General features: G+C 41.9%; 1 protein-coding gene across 2 annotated transcripts in view; it reads left to right on the top strand.

Annotated features, from left to right (window-relative positions):
- DPY19L1 (dpy-19 like C-mannosyltransferase 1) overlaps positions 1-13,283 on the top strand; it is a 124,178-nt gene that overhangs the window by 19,835 nt on the left and 91,060 nt on the right. The window lies entirely within an intron of this gene.

A 13,283-nucleotide genomic window follows, 5' to 3' on the forward strand; every position in this document is an offset into this window, starting at 1 on the left:
AGCAAGTGATCCGTGCCCCATGCTACAGAGAAAGGTGAAAAACCTCCAGGGCCTCTGCCAATCTACCCTGGAGGAAAATTCTTTCCCGACCCCAAATATGGTGATCAGCTGAACCCTGAGCATGTGGGCAAGACTCACCAGCCAGACACCCAGGAAAAAGTTCTCTATAGAAACTCCTATCATCCCACCATTGGCTTATTTACCACCGATAGTGAAAGATCAATTAGTTGCCAAGATCATGTTATCCCATCAAACAATCCCCTTCATAAACCTATCTAGCTTAATCTTGAAGCCAGATAGGTTTTTTTGCCCCCACTACTTCCCTTGGAAGGCTGTTCCAGAACTTCACTTCTCTAATGGTTAGAAATCTTCGTCTAATTTTGAATCTAAACTTCCTGATAGCCAGTTTATATCCATTTGTTCTTGTGTCCACATTGATATTGAGCTTAAATAATTCCTCTCCCTCCCTGGTATTTATCCCTCTAATATATTTAAAGAGAGCAATCATGTCTCCCCTAAGCCTTCTTTTGGTTAAGGTAAACAAGCCAAGTTCCTTGAGTCTCCTTTCATAAGACAGGTTTTCCATTCCTTGAATCATCCTATTGGCCCTTCTTTGTACCCGTTCCAGTTAGAATTCATCCTTCTTAAACATGGGAGACCAGAACTGCACATAGTATTCCAAATGAGGTCTCACCAATGCCTTGTATAATGGCACTAACACCTCCTTATCTCTACTGGAATTACCTCACCTAATGCAGCCCAAGACCGTATTAGCCTTTTTCATGGCCATGTCACATTGGTGGCTCATAGTCATCCTGTGATCAACCAGGACTCAGAGATCCTTGTCCTCTTCTGTCACTTCCAACTGATGTGTCCCCAGCTTATAACTAAAATTCTTGTTCTGAATCCCTAAGTTCATAACTTTATACTTCTCACTATTAAATTTCATCCTATTACTATTACTCCAATTTACAGGAAGATCTGGATGATCTTGTATGATATCCTGATCCTTTACTGAATTGGCAATACCTCCCAACTTTGTGTCATCTGCAGACTTTATTAGCACACTCCCACTATTGGTGCCAAGGTCAGTATCCTTCTGTACTCTTCTGTATATGGACTGGTGGTATAGAGAGAATGACTTGTTACATTTTGGACACTCCCAACTGCAAATAGCTGTAATGAAGAACAACACTGGGCGAGGGGGAGAAACTGAATAAAGTAGTGAAAATGGGAAGTTGCCTAGTCCAGCTGACTAGTTTCAGGGGTGATACTTAATGTCCTGTTCTGTAGTGGGTTTATTTTGTGTGTATATTTGATATTCTACTGGGTAAATGCAGCAAGTTCTGAGGTAACATAACTTTTATGTAAAATGGAGGCTGTCAGGTAGAGGATGCTTCAGAATGTTATTCAAGTTCTTAGTATTTTGTGTCTTATGTTGGGCTGTGCTGGTATACATTTTCAAATTAGATATCTCGTACCACATTTTTTTAAAAAATGTAAACACAAGCCACCTGCAGTTCAAGTATATACAAAAGTTTAGATCTTTGAAATCAAAGGTAAGATAGGTAATATCTCTTACGGGGCCAAGTGCTGTTTTTGAGCTTCACAGAGCTGATCTTCTGGACGTCCTTCCTGTAAAGAGGAAGGAAGTATATCATCTGTGTAAAAATAATGGCAGAGAGAAAATAGTATTCTTTTTTTTCCCTTTCCTGAAAAGCTGTATAATTAAAACTGATGAAAGGAGTTTTAAAAACTCACCCTCTCTCTGATCAACCAACCAATGTAATTCATTACTACAAGATATGGAAGTCAAGAGTTTGGTAGGATTAGACATTATATTGTGTATGTGAGCACTCATGCTCTCATATATAAAAAAGATTAAAGATGCCTTGAAACAAGAGGGTTTAACCTTCTTATTCACAAACCAAGTAGCTGCTGAAGTTTGAGAGGAAATATCTTCATAGCAAGTGATTCCATAAAGAGTTTTCTTATGTGTTCCCTTCAACTACTTGTTTGTTGCCTATTTTTAAAGACAGGAAAATGGATTAGATAAACAATTGGTAATCCTAGTATGGCTATCAATCTTGGCTGCCTAGAGATTGAGGGATCTTAGATAGTTCCATGAGATGTGAAAAAAATCAAAAGGCAGCATGGCCATTTTGAAGGGATTTAGAATCAGGTGTGAACTAATAACTTTTAATGGACCACCTTCTGTTTGAGATGAGCTTTCAAGCTACACAATGCTGCTATTCATGTCTGTGAGGCATGAAAGCTTGTGTCTCTCACCAACAGAAGTTGGTCCATTAAAAAGATATCACCACCTCCACCTTGTCAAGCCCTGGCCATGTGTACAGGATAGACAATCTATGTAATCTCCTCACCACGGGCGAGTAGATGACAACTTGGAAGAGCCGGGTTCGGGCGATCTGCGCATGGCAGATCTCCGGACAGCACAGCTGGCAAACGGGGCTCACTGCGGCTCGGCAAGCCCTGCACATGGCTACAACTACACTGCATAGAATCAGGTCAGTAGTTTTGGTTAATAACTTAGGGTATGTCTACACTACAGCGCTAATTCGAACTAACTTAGTTCGAATTAGTTAGTTAGAATTAGCTTAGTTCGAATTAACGCATCCAGACTAAAAAACTAGTTCTAATTAGCGTTTTGCTAATTCGAATTAGCATGTCCACACAGAGTGGACCCTGAACCAGGGTTAAGGATGGCCGGAAGCAGTGCCGGCAGGGCATCAGATGAGGACTTAGAGCATGGAGCTGCTGTCTCAGGCTAGCCGAGGGCTGTGCTTAAAGGGACCCGACCCCCACCCCGGACAGACAGTTCTCAGGGGTGCCCCGCTTGCAAAGCAGTCCTGGCTTGGATTGCCCGGAGTACCCACACTGGGCACATCACAGCACTCGGCCATCAGACCGGCTGCACTTGCCGCAGGCTGCCATCTGGGGAGAGGGGGCAATTGGGGGGGCTGCAGGAGAGGTTCCACCCCCAGAAGCCCGCAGAGCCAGCCCAGTCCTCCCTATCGGGGGCTCGTACCCCATTCCTCCCTCACCTCCTTCCACTTACCCCTCCCTAACCCCCCTTCCTGATGTACAAAATAAAGGACAATTGTGGTCAAAAATAGAATCTCTCTTTATTGAACAAAACTCGGGGAGACTGGGAAAAGGAGGTGGGAGAGGGGAAGAGAGAGGGTGGGAGAGGGGAGGGCAACTACAATGATGAGGGGTTTGGAACAGGTCCCATATGAAGAGAGGCTAAAGAGACTGGGACTTTTCAGCTTAGAAAAGAGGAGACGGAGGGGGGATATGATAGAGGTCTATAAAAGCATGAGTGGGGTGAAGAGGGTGTATACAAGAAAAGTTCTTCATTAGTTCCCATAATAGAAGGACTAGAGGACACCAAAGGAAAGGAATGGGTAGCAGGCTTCAAACTAATAACAGAAAGTTGTTCTTCACAAAGCAAAGAGTCAACCTGTGGAACTCCTTGCTGCAGGACGCTGTGAAGGCTACAACTAGAACAGAGTTTAAAGAGAAGTGAGATCAATTCATGGAGGTTGGGTCCATGGAGTGGTATTAGCCAGGGGGTAGGAGTGGTGTCCCTGGCTTCTCTTTGTGGAAGGCTGGAGAGGGATGGCACGAGACAAATGGCTTGGTCACTGTCTTCAGTCCATCCCCTCCAGGGTCCCTAGGGTTGGCCACTGTCGGCAGACAGGCTACTGGGCTAGATGGACCTTTGGTCTGACCCAGTACGGCCATTGTAAGCTCAGGGTCAGGGGTCTCAGTGGACCACCTTGATTTTCATGCTAACCTGTTCCTGGGTGGCCAGGCTGGCAGCTCTCCTGCCCTAGACGGCCATTTTCCTGTGCCTAGTGCAGAGGTCATGGACAAGGTCCACGATGTCTGCACTGGACCAGGCGGGTGCCCGCCTCTTGCTGTCCTGTGCAAGCTTCCGGGAGCCGCCAGCCTGGTCCTGGGAAGAGGGGGAGGGCTGGGGGGCATCAGGTGGCTGGCTCGAGCTGTGCCAGGTGCAGGGTCTGCTGGCTGGGTGATGGCAGGCTTGCACCTGGCACGGGCATTGTAGCCAGCCCGTGCCCCTTTAAGGGGTCTGGGGCCGGGAGGGGGGCAATAGAGTTTCCCTGGTGTTGGCCAGAGTGGCCACCAGGGAAAGCTGGGGAGGGCTAGCCTCCCACTAGTTCGAATTAAGGGGCTACACAGCCCTTAATTCGAACTAGTAAGTTCGAACTAGGCTTAGTCCTCGTCCAATGAGGTTTACCTAGTTCGAACTAAGCCCTCCGCTCGTTCGAATTAAGTTCGAACTAGCGGAGCGCTAGTGTAGCGCCTATCAAAGTTAATTTGATCAAACGTCCATTAGTTTGAATTAACTTTGTAGTGTAGACATACCGTTATAGATGAAGTGAGAGCAGGAATCATAGAATACTAGGACTGGAAGGGACTGAGAGGTCATTGAGTCCAGTCCACTGCCTTCATGGCAGGACCAAATACTGTCTAGACTATTCCTGATAGACATTTATCTAACCTAGTCTTAAATATCTCCAGAGATGGGGATTCCACAACCTCCCTGGGCAATTTATTCCAGTGTCTGACTACCCTGACAGTTAGGAACATTTTCCTAATGTCCAACCTAAACCTCCCTTGCTGCAGTTTAAGCCCATCGCTTCTTGTTCTATCCTCAGAGGCCAAGATGAACAAGTTTTTCTCTCTCCTTATGACACCCTTTTAGACATCTGAAAACGGCTGTCCTGCCCCCCCTCAGTCTTCTCTTCTAAACTAAACAAACCCAGTTCTTTCAGCCTTTCTTCATAGGTCATGCTCTCTAGACCTTTAATCATTCTTGTTGCTCTTCTCTGGAATGCCGTGCCCAGAACTGGACACAATACTCCAACTGCGGCCTAACTAGTGCAGAGTAGAGCGGAAGAATGACTTCTCGGGTCTTGATCACAACGCACCTGTTAATGCATCCCAGAATCATGTTTGCTTTTTTTGCAACAGCATCACACTGCTGACTCATATTCAGCTTGATGTCCACTATTACCCCAAGATCCCTTTCTGCCGTACTCCTTCCTAGACAGTCGCTTCCCATTCTGTATATGTAAAACTGATTGTTCCTTCCTAAGGAGGAGCACTTTGTGTTTCTTTATTAAACTTCATCCTGTTTACCTCAGACCACTTCTCCAATTTGTCCAGATAATTTTGAATTATGACCCTATCCTCCAGAGCAGTCGCAACTCCTCCCAGCTTGGTATCATCTGCAAACTTAATTAGCGTACTTTCTATGCCAATATCTAAATCGTTGATGAAGATATTGAACAGAGCCAGTCTCAAAACGGACCCCTCTGGAACCCCACTTGTTATACCTTTCCAGCAGGATTGTGAACCATTAATAACTACTCTCGGAGTACGGTTATCCAGCCAGTTATGCACCCACCTTATAGTAGCCCCATCTAAGTTGTATTTGCTTACTTTATTGATAAGAGTATCATGTGAGACCATATCAAATGCCTTACTAAAGTCTAGGTATACCACATCCACCGCTTCTCCCTTATCCACAAGACTCACTATCCTATCACAGAAAGCTATCAGATTGGTTTGACACGATTTGTTCTTTACAATTCCATGCTGGCTGTTCCCTATCACCTTGTCACATTCTAAGTGTTTACAGATGTTTTCCTTAATTACTTGCTCCATTATCTTCCCTGGCACAGAAGTTAAACTAACTGGTCTGTAGTTTCTTGGGTTGTTCTTATTTCCTTTTTTATAAATGGGCACTATATTTGCCCTTTTTCCAGTCTTCAGGAATCTCTTCTGTCTCCCATGATTTTCCAAAGATGATAGCTAGAGGCTCAGATACCTCCTTTATCAGCTCCTTGAGTATTCTAGGATGCATTTCATCAGGCCCTGGTGAATTGCAAGCATCTAAATTTTCTAGGTGATTTTTAACTTGTTCTTTTTTTATTTTATCTTCTAAGCCAACCCTCTTCCCACTAGCATTTACTATGTCAGGCATTCCTTCATCAGACTTCAGTGAAGACCGAAACAAAGAAGTCATTAAGCATCTCTGGCGTTTCCAAGTTTCCTGTTACTGTTTCCCCCTCCTCACTGAGCAATGGGCCTACCCTGTCCTTAGTCTTCCTCTTGCTTCTAATATAGTTATAGAATGTAGTCTTGTTTCCTTTTATGCCTGTAGCTAGTTTGAGCTCATTTGTGCCTTTGCCTTTCTAATCTTGCCCCTGCATTCCTGTATTATTTGCCTATATTCATCCTTTGTAACTTGTCCTACTTTCCATTTTTTATATGACTCCTTTTTTATTTTTAGATCATGCAAGATCTCGTGGTTAAGCCAAGGCGGTCTTTTGCCATATTTTCTATCTTTCCGGTGCAGCAGAATAGCTTGCTTTTGGGCCCTTAATAATGTCCCTTTGAAAAACTGCCAACTCTCTTCAGTTGTTTTTCCCCTCAGTCTTGATTCCCATGGGACCTTACCTATCAGCTCTCTGAGCTTACCAAAATCTGCCTTCCTGAAATCCATTGTCTCTATTTTGCTGTTCTCCCTTCTATCCTTCCTTAGAATTGTGAACTCCATGATTTCATGATCATGAATTATTTGCCTATATTCATGCCTTCTACTTTCAAATTCTCAACCAGTTCCTCCCTATTTGTTAGGATCAAATCTAGAACAGCTTCTCCCCGGTAGCTTTTTCAACCTTCTGAAATAAAAAGTTGTCTCCAATGTAGTCCAAGAACTTATTGGATAGTCTGTGTCCCGCTGTGTTATTTTCCCAACATCTATCTGGATTGTTGAAGTCCCCCATCACCACCAAATCTTGGGCTCTGGATGATATTGTTAGTTGTTTAAAAAAAGCCTCATCCACTTCTTCCACCTTGGCAGGTGGCCTGTAGTAGGCTCCTGGAACAGATCTGGAATAGAAATGGAACCGATTCGGAAATGCTTGAGCATCAGTGCCCCCTATGGGTCTGGAACTGTGAGTACTGGCTTGCTGGTGAGTCTGTGCAGCTTGTAGGCAGAAGGGGCAAATAGGGACGCTCTATGTGCTGGCTCCGCAGCTCCATTTGGCTGGAAAGCATGGCCAACAGGGGATGCTGCCTGTAGGTGCAGGCGGTGTGCACTGTAGAGAGCTATCTGTATGGGCCAGACATGATGGCTGGTTCTGGGAGCAGCACAAGCCAGGGGAGGCAGGGAGCTTGCCATAGTCTCACTGTATGGCTGACCGACAGCCTCATGAGGTAAATACTGCCTGGTCTGCAACCCAAATATCTTTCCACACCTCAACTGTGTCATGTCAGAATCCTTTTCCCCACCTTCACTCCTTCCTAGAGCCTGTACCCTAACTTTGAACCTCCTTATGCCCCCCCAAGATCTCATCTGTACTGTTCTGCACCCTACCTCCTTGTCCCATCCCCAGTCCAACTAAAGTCCACCTCCCCCAACGAGCTGAAGCCTCCCACTACAATCCTCTGCCCCAGCTATGACCTGGTTCCTGCACACCAAGCCCTTTGGCTCCAGTCCCACTCCCCTCTCATGCCAAGTACCCAGAAACCCCTCCTGCATCTGAACCCCTCATTTCTGACCCCACACAAGAGCCTAGGGGAAGTCAGGAGCCTCTGCATTGAACCCCTGCTCCCAGGGGTCTGTGTATAGCCCACAACTGACTTTTTTTTTTCTGTGGGGCAGTGGCTCCTGATTTTCAAAAAAGGTTCCCCACCTTGCTTTAAACTATAGCTTATTTTTATAATTAATTTCTAATATTTTTTTAAATGTCTCTGTACTTCAGCATATTGTATCTGGGAAATCAAAATAGTAGTCCCTTCATTGCTCTCGTGCTAGCTCTGCTAGAGGTTATTTTAGTATATAACACGCAAAAATAAGATTTTCTAGTCACAGAAACTTGGAGTATGCAGCTTCTAGCTGAAGGGCTTATTTTTAAAATTCCTAAAAATACTTAATTTTTGTGCCCCGCTCTTCAAACACTAGTCCAGAATTTGGTCAAGATATCCACAGTTTTTGGAGTTGCTACCCCTCCTTTGTGTGCATGCGTGTGTGGTCCCCAATTTCAGAGGGGTAGCCGTGTAAGTCTGTAACTGGTAAAGCTTAAAAAAACCAACAAATCGTCTTGCAGCACCTTAGAGACTAACAAAAAAATATATAGATGTTGGTATGAGCTTTTGTGAGCACAACCCGTTTCTTCAGATGAATGAAATTTAAGGGGATGGTCCAGTTTTTAAATAAATAGCACATAGAGGAGATGGGGGGGGGGGGAGGAGCAGGGAAGAGGAGGAAAAAGAAGGAAAAAGAAGGGAAAAATTGTCAATAAGAGTGTCTATCCTAAATGAAGCTGATAATATTTATTACCCACTTTAAGGACCCTTGGTTTGGTTTCTTAAGTTATTAGGATGTGGAATGTAGTGGGCCATCCAGTCAATGTCTTTGTTTATGCTTCTGTTCTAGGAATCAGACTTGTAAATGAAATGGAGTTCTGTAGTTTCCTTGTCGAGATGGCTTTTGAAATTGGTTTGAAATAATACAGTGACTTTGAGATCCACTGATGAGTGCCTAGGCAAGTTAAAATGTTCACCAGCAGGTTTCCGTGTGTTGCCTTTTTGGATATTTTTGTTAACACCAAACTGCCAAGTTAGCCAAGTCTTAAGTATAACCTTCCTTCTCCTCCTCCAAGTAACCACCCCCAGCACTCTCCCTAAATCAACTCTAATAATTTTTTCTAAGAAAAGATTATGCTTACCAGCAATTCTCTACTATTTTATACTTCAGTATTCTAAACCCTCTTCCCATATAGTAAGCTGTTTATATTCGCTAAAATACAGTACCTGTTAGTATTGCATACGTTGTAGGAGATTTTGTGACTGTTTTAGCATCCTTTTGATTTGTTTAATCCTCCCAACAGAGTCGTACCTGGGACTCATTGCTTCTATATGACCTACAGTTTGAAGTGACTGCAGGAACTTTTGAGTGGTGTGGTGTTTTTTGTTTGTTTTGTTTTTGTTTAAACCCTAGCCATTTCTACTGAAGTTTTGTTAAACTGCATTATTTTATTGCTTTTTATTATAGCAAAAATAAACTACGATTAATTCTTTGGTCAGCTTAGAGTTTTTGTATTTTAAAATTTATACTGTACAACTTAACTTGTTAGCAGTTGTACAGAGTTTACAAACTAAAAACATAAAGGCTTTGTCTATACTTACCTGGAACGTCGAATTAATGTACGCAACTCCAGGTACATTAATTGCATAGCTGGAGTGGGCGTGTCTTAATTTGACCTTCAGCACTGTCTCCACAGTGGGAGATTGATGGGAGCAAAAGCTCCCATCAACTTCACTTACTCCTTGTGAAATGACTGCCGGTGTTGATTAGGGTGCTCTCAGCATTTGATTTAGGGGTCTTTACTAGATTCACTAAATCAAACTCTGGAAGATAGAATGCCTCAGCATCGATCTTCTTGGTAGTGAAGATGTGGCCAAAGGAAATTACTTTTACAGTTCTTGAATACAGATCATACTTGAAGTATTTAATATTTACAACATTTTTCCAAGACTTAAGTCTATACTGTTGGCTATTTTTTCAGCTAGAAAACTTTTCATTTTTAAAACTAGCATTTTTTGAACTATTAAAGGACAAAATACTTTCAAAATAACTACTTGTTCTTGGGCAGGTTTTATATTCTTGTAACTTCAAAACTAATGTATATAGCACTAATTTAAAAAAACCCACATTACTCCAGAGCTAAACATTCCTGTCTCTTTTGACACCCGTGCTTATATTTCTGAATTACAAAATGTAAACAGTAATTTCTAGGAAAGTGAAGATCTTATTACTGTACAGCAACACAAGAGGGCACTGCTGTAGTAGTTCTATTTCCAGAAAAACAGAATATGTGATCTAGCTTCTTAACACTATATTTTTTTTCCACATCAGATTATTATTTAGTCTGCTTTAATATCAGATTTAGTGCTAAAGTTTTAGGGTAACATTTTCCCACTTTAAAACAAATTTGTTTGGTCTTTAAATTTGTTCAAATGGTTTAACGTGAAGATGATTTTTGACAAACAATACCAACCTAATAAAGTCACCGAATATGAACAATGTCAATATAGTGTTTGTTTGTAACCACTTCCAGATTGTTTGGGGGAAATAATAGCGGGAATATAGAGTAACAAAATCATACAGAAAAGCAACAAGCATTGGGACCAATCATGTGCCATTACCTTCAGCTGGAGCCAACTCACATTGACTTAAGTGAAGCATGCCTGGGTTTTTGTCACCAAAAAAATTTGATCTGGGTATTACTACTAGCATAGTTCCTATTAATATAATATGTTCACATGTTAGTCAGGTTAGGAGGAAATTCAGTAATAAATGACTTTTGATTTTCTGGATGACAAATTTTTTTTTTTTTTTTTTTTAACTTACCAAAGCTCTCAATGTTACAAAGTTATCAGGAGTCCATTTCAACACCTAAAAATAGGCGATATGGGGAGGGAGTGATTTTGGATCCTATGCTGCACTAGATGGGTCATGTTTCTCCCTAGGTTTTAATTGCTGAAGCTGGTTACCTTCACTCTGCTCCTCCTCTTCCACAGGTACAGGTTATCAGTGACCCAAAAGGAAGCTTTCCTTTTAGTTGAAACATTATGCTTGATCACACACAGTACTCCTTTTTTTTTTTTTTTTACTATTTTTCGTTGGCCATTTTATTTTGAAATATTTCTTAGTGTTCTGGTAAATCCTGCCAGTTTCCCTGAGATGTAGCAGATATGAGGAACATTGTTCATGATACATAAGTGAACTAGGTGTTGCACTGTGAGTATAGTTTCTCTTCAATTATGTTACTACACTTAAACCATTGGATTTAATTTAAGTTGAATTGCTTTGATGTAAAAATTGAGCAGTGAATCAAGGCCTTACATACTTCTGTTGAACATATTAAACTCTTAGGCCAGGTCTACATTAGACCTGGAAGATCGGCTTAAGGTACATAATTCCAGCTATGTAGAATACGTACTTGGAGTCGTCTTATCTATAAAAAGGGGAATAAGAACAACCCAGGAAACTACAGACCGGTCAGTTTAACGTCTGTCCCAGGGAAGATAATGGAGCAGGTAATTAAGGAAATCATATGCAAACACTTGGAAGGTAATAAAGTGATAGGGAATAGCCAGCATGGGTTTGTGAAGAACAAGTCATGCCAAACTAATCTGATAGCTTTCTTTGATAGGATAACAAGCCTTGTGGATAAGGGAGAAGCGGTGGATGTCATATACCTAGACTTTAGTAAGGCATTTGATACAATCTCGCATGATATTCTTATTGATAAACTAGGCAAATATAACTTAGATAGGGCCACGATAAGGTGGGTGCATAATTGGCTGGATAACCGTAGTCAGAGAGTTGTTGTTAACGGTGCTAAATCCTGCTGGAAAGGGATAACAAGTGGAGTTCCGCAAGGGTCTGTTTTGGGACCCGTACTGTTCAATATCTTCATCAATGATGTAGATATTGGGATAGAGAGTACGCTTATTAAGTTTGCAGATGATACCAAACTGGGTGGGGTTGCGACTTCTTTGGAGGATAGGGACATAATTCAAAATGACCTTAGCAAGTTAGAGAAATGGTCAGAGGTAAACAGGATGAAGTTTAATAAAGAGAAATGCAAAGTGCTCCACTTAGGAAGGAACAATCAGTTCCATACATACAAGATGGGAAGCGACTGTCTAGGAAGGAGCATGGCGGAAAGGGAACTAGGGGTCATAGTGGACCACAAGTTGAATACGAGTCAACAGTGTGACGCTGTTGCAAAAAAAGCAAATATGATTCTAGGTTGTATCAACAGGTGTGTTGTAAGCAAAACTCGTGAAGTCATTCTGCCGCTCTACTCTGCTCTAGTTAGGCCTCAGCTGGAGTACTGTGTCCAGTTCTGGGCGCCACATTTCAAGAAAGATGTGGAGAAATTGGAAAGGGTACAGAGAAGAGCGACAAGAATGATTAAAGGTCTAGAGAACATGACCTATGAAGCCAGGCTTCATGAACTGGGCTTGTTTAGTTTGGAAAAAAGAAGATTAAGGGGGGACATGATAGCGGTTTTCCAATATCTAAAAGGGTGTCACAAGGAGGAAGGAGAAAATTTGTTCCTCTTGGTTTCTGAGGACAGGACAAGGAGTAATGGGCTTAAAGTGCAGCAAGGGAGATTTAGATTGGACATTAGGAAAAAATTCCTAACTGTCAGGGTTGTCAAATATTGGAATAAATTGCCAAGGGAGGTGGTGGAATCTCCCTCTCTGGAGATATTTAAGAACAGGTTAGATAGACATCTGTCAGGGATGGTGTAGACGGAGCTTGGTCCTGCCTTGAGGGCAGGGGGCTGGACTTGATGACCTCTCTAGGTCCCTTCCAGTCCTATGACTCTATCTTAAGACGAGCTTGGTGGTGTCTACACAGTGGGAGTCTTAGGGAAGCCAACAGGAGTATTTGTTCCCATTACTGCTCATGACTGTGAGGCGTACAGGCGCCGGCTGGAGCTGCCCTCAGCGTTCGGTTATGGGTTTAAATCAAATCCACTAAATTGAACACCAGAGCGTCTGGCGCTGCAAGTGTAGATATGCCGAGAGCCAAAAAGGATCAAGTCAGTTAGTTATAGACCCTTTTTAAATGGCTCTTGAAATATAATTTCCATCTTAGCCTCAAGTTTTCAAAATATGACAGCTAAGAATTGCAAATGTATGTTGTGTATAAAAAATGTAAAAGCTAATTGGTCAGGACCTTAATTTTATGATGCTAGCTATTTTTCCTTAGAAGTAAAAATTAAGTACCAGAACCCTAGTTTAGGTATAAGAAATTGACACAGCTAATATTGAAATGTAGTTGGTTGTGTTAAACAGACACATTTAATTATTTATTAATATTCCTTTAATCTACTAGAAGGCAATTTTAAAAAAATTTACTTTCAGATAAGTCCCCAGAAAAACTAGGACCTTCCACAGTTTTTGCTTTTTCTTTCAAATTGGTAATTCATCTGTTCAACTTTAAACATAAAACCAATGTGGTACACTTTCTATCCCAGTTTTATGGGATATAACATAAGATATCTGATATTTATTAAAACATTTGAAAAGTAACTGTCTCCTATGCTTTTCTAATGTTTGTCTTGTAGGAATAGAATCTTAAGCATAGGAAGATGTTATGGAGAAAGGAAGAAGGGTTTTATAGTAGTATGACTGTTCTA

Source organism: Pelodiscus sinensis, chromosome 2 (genome assembly GCF_052426305.1).
Source record: "Pelodiscus sinensis isolate ZL-2025 chromosome 2, ASM5242630v1, whole genome shotgun sequence".
Classification (NCBI taxonomy): domain Eukaryota; kingdom Metazoa; phylum Chordata; order Testudines; family Trionychidae; genus Pelodiscus; species Pelodiscus sinensis.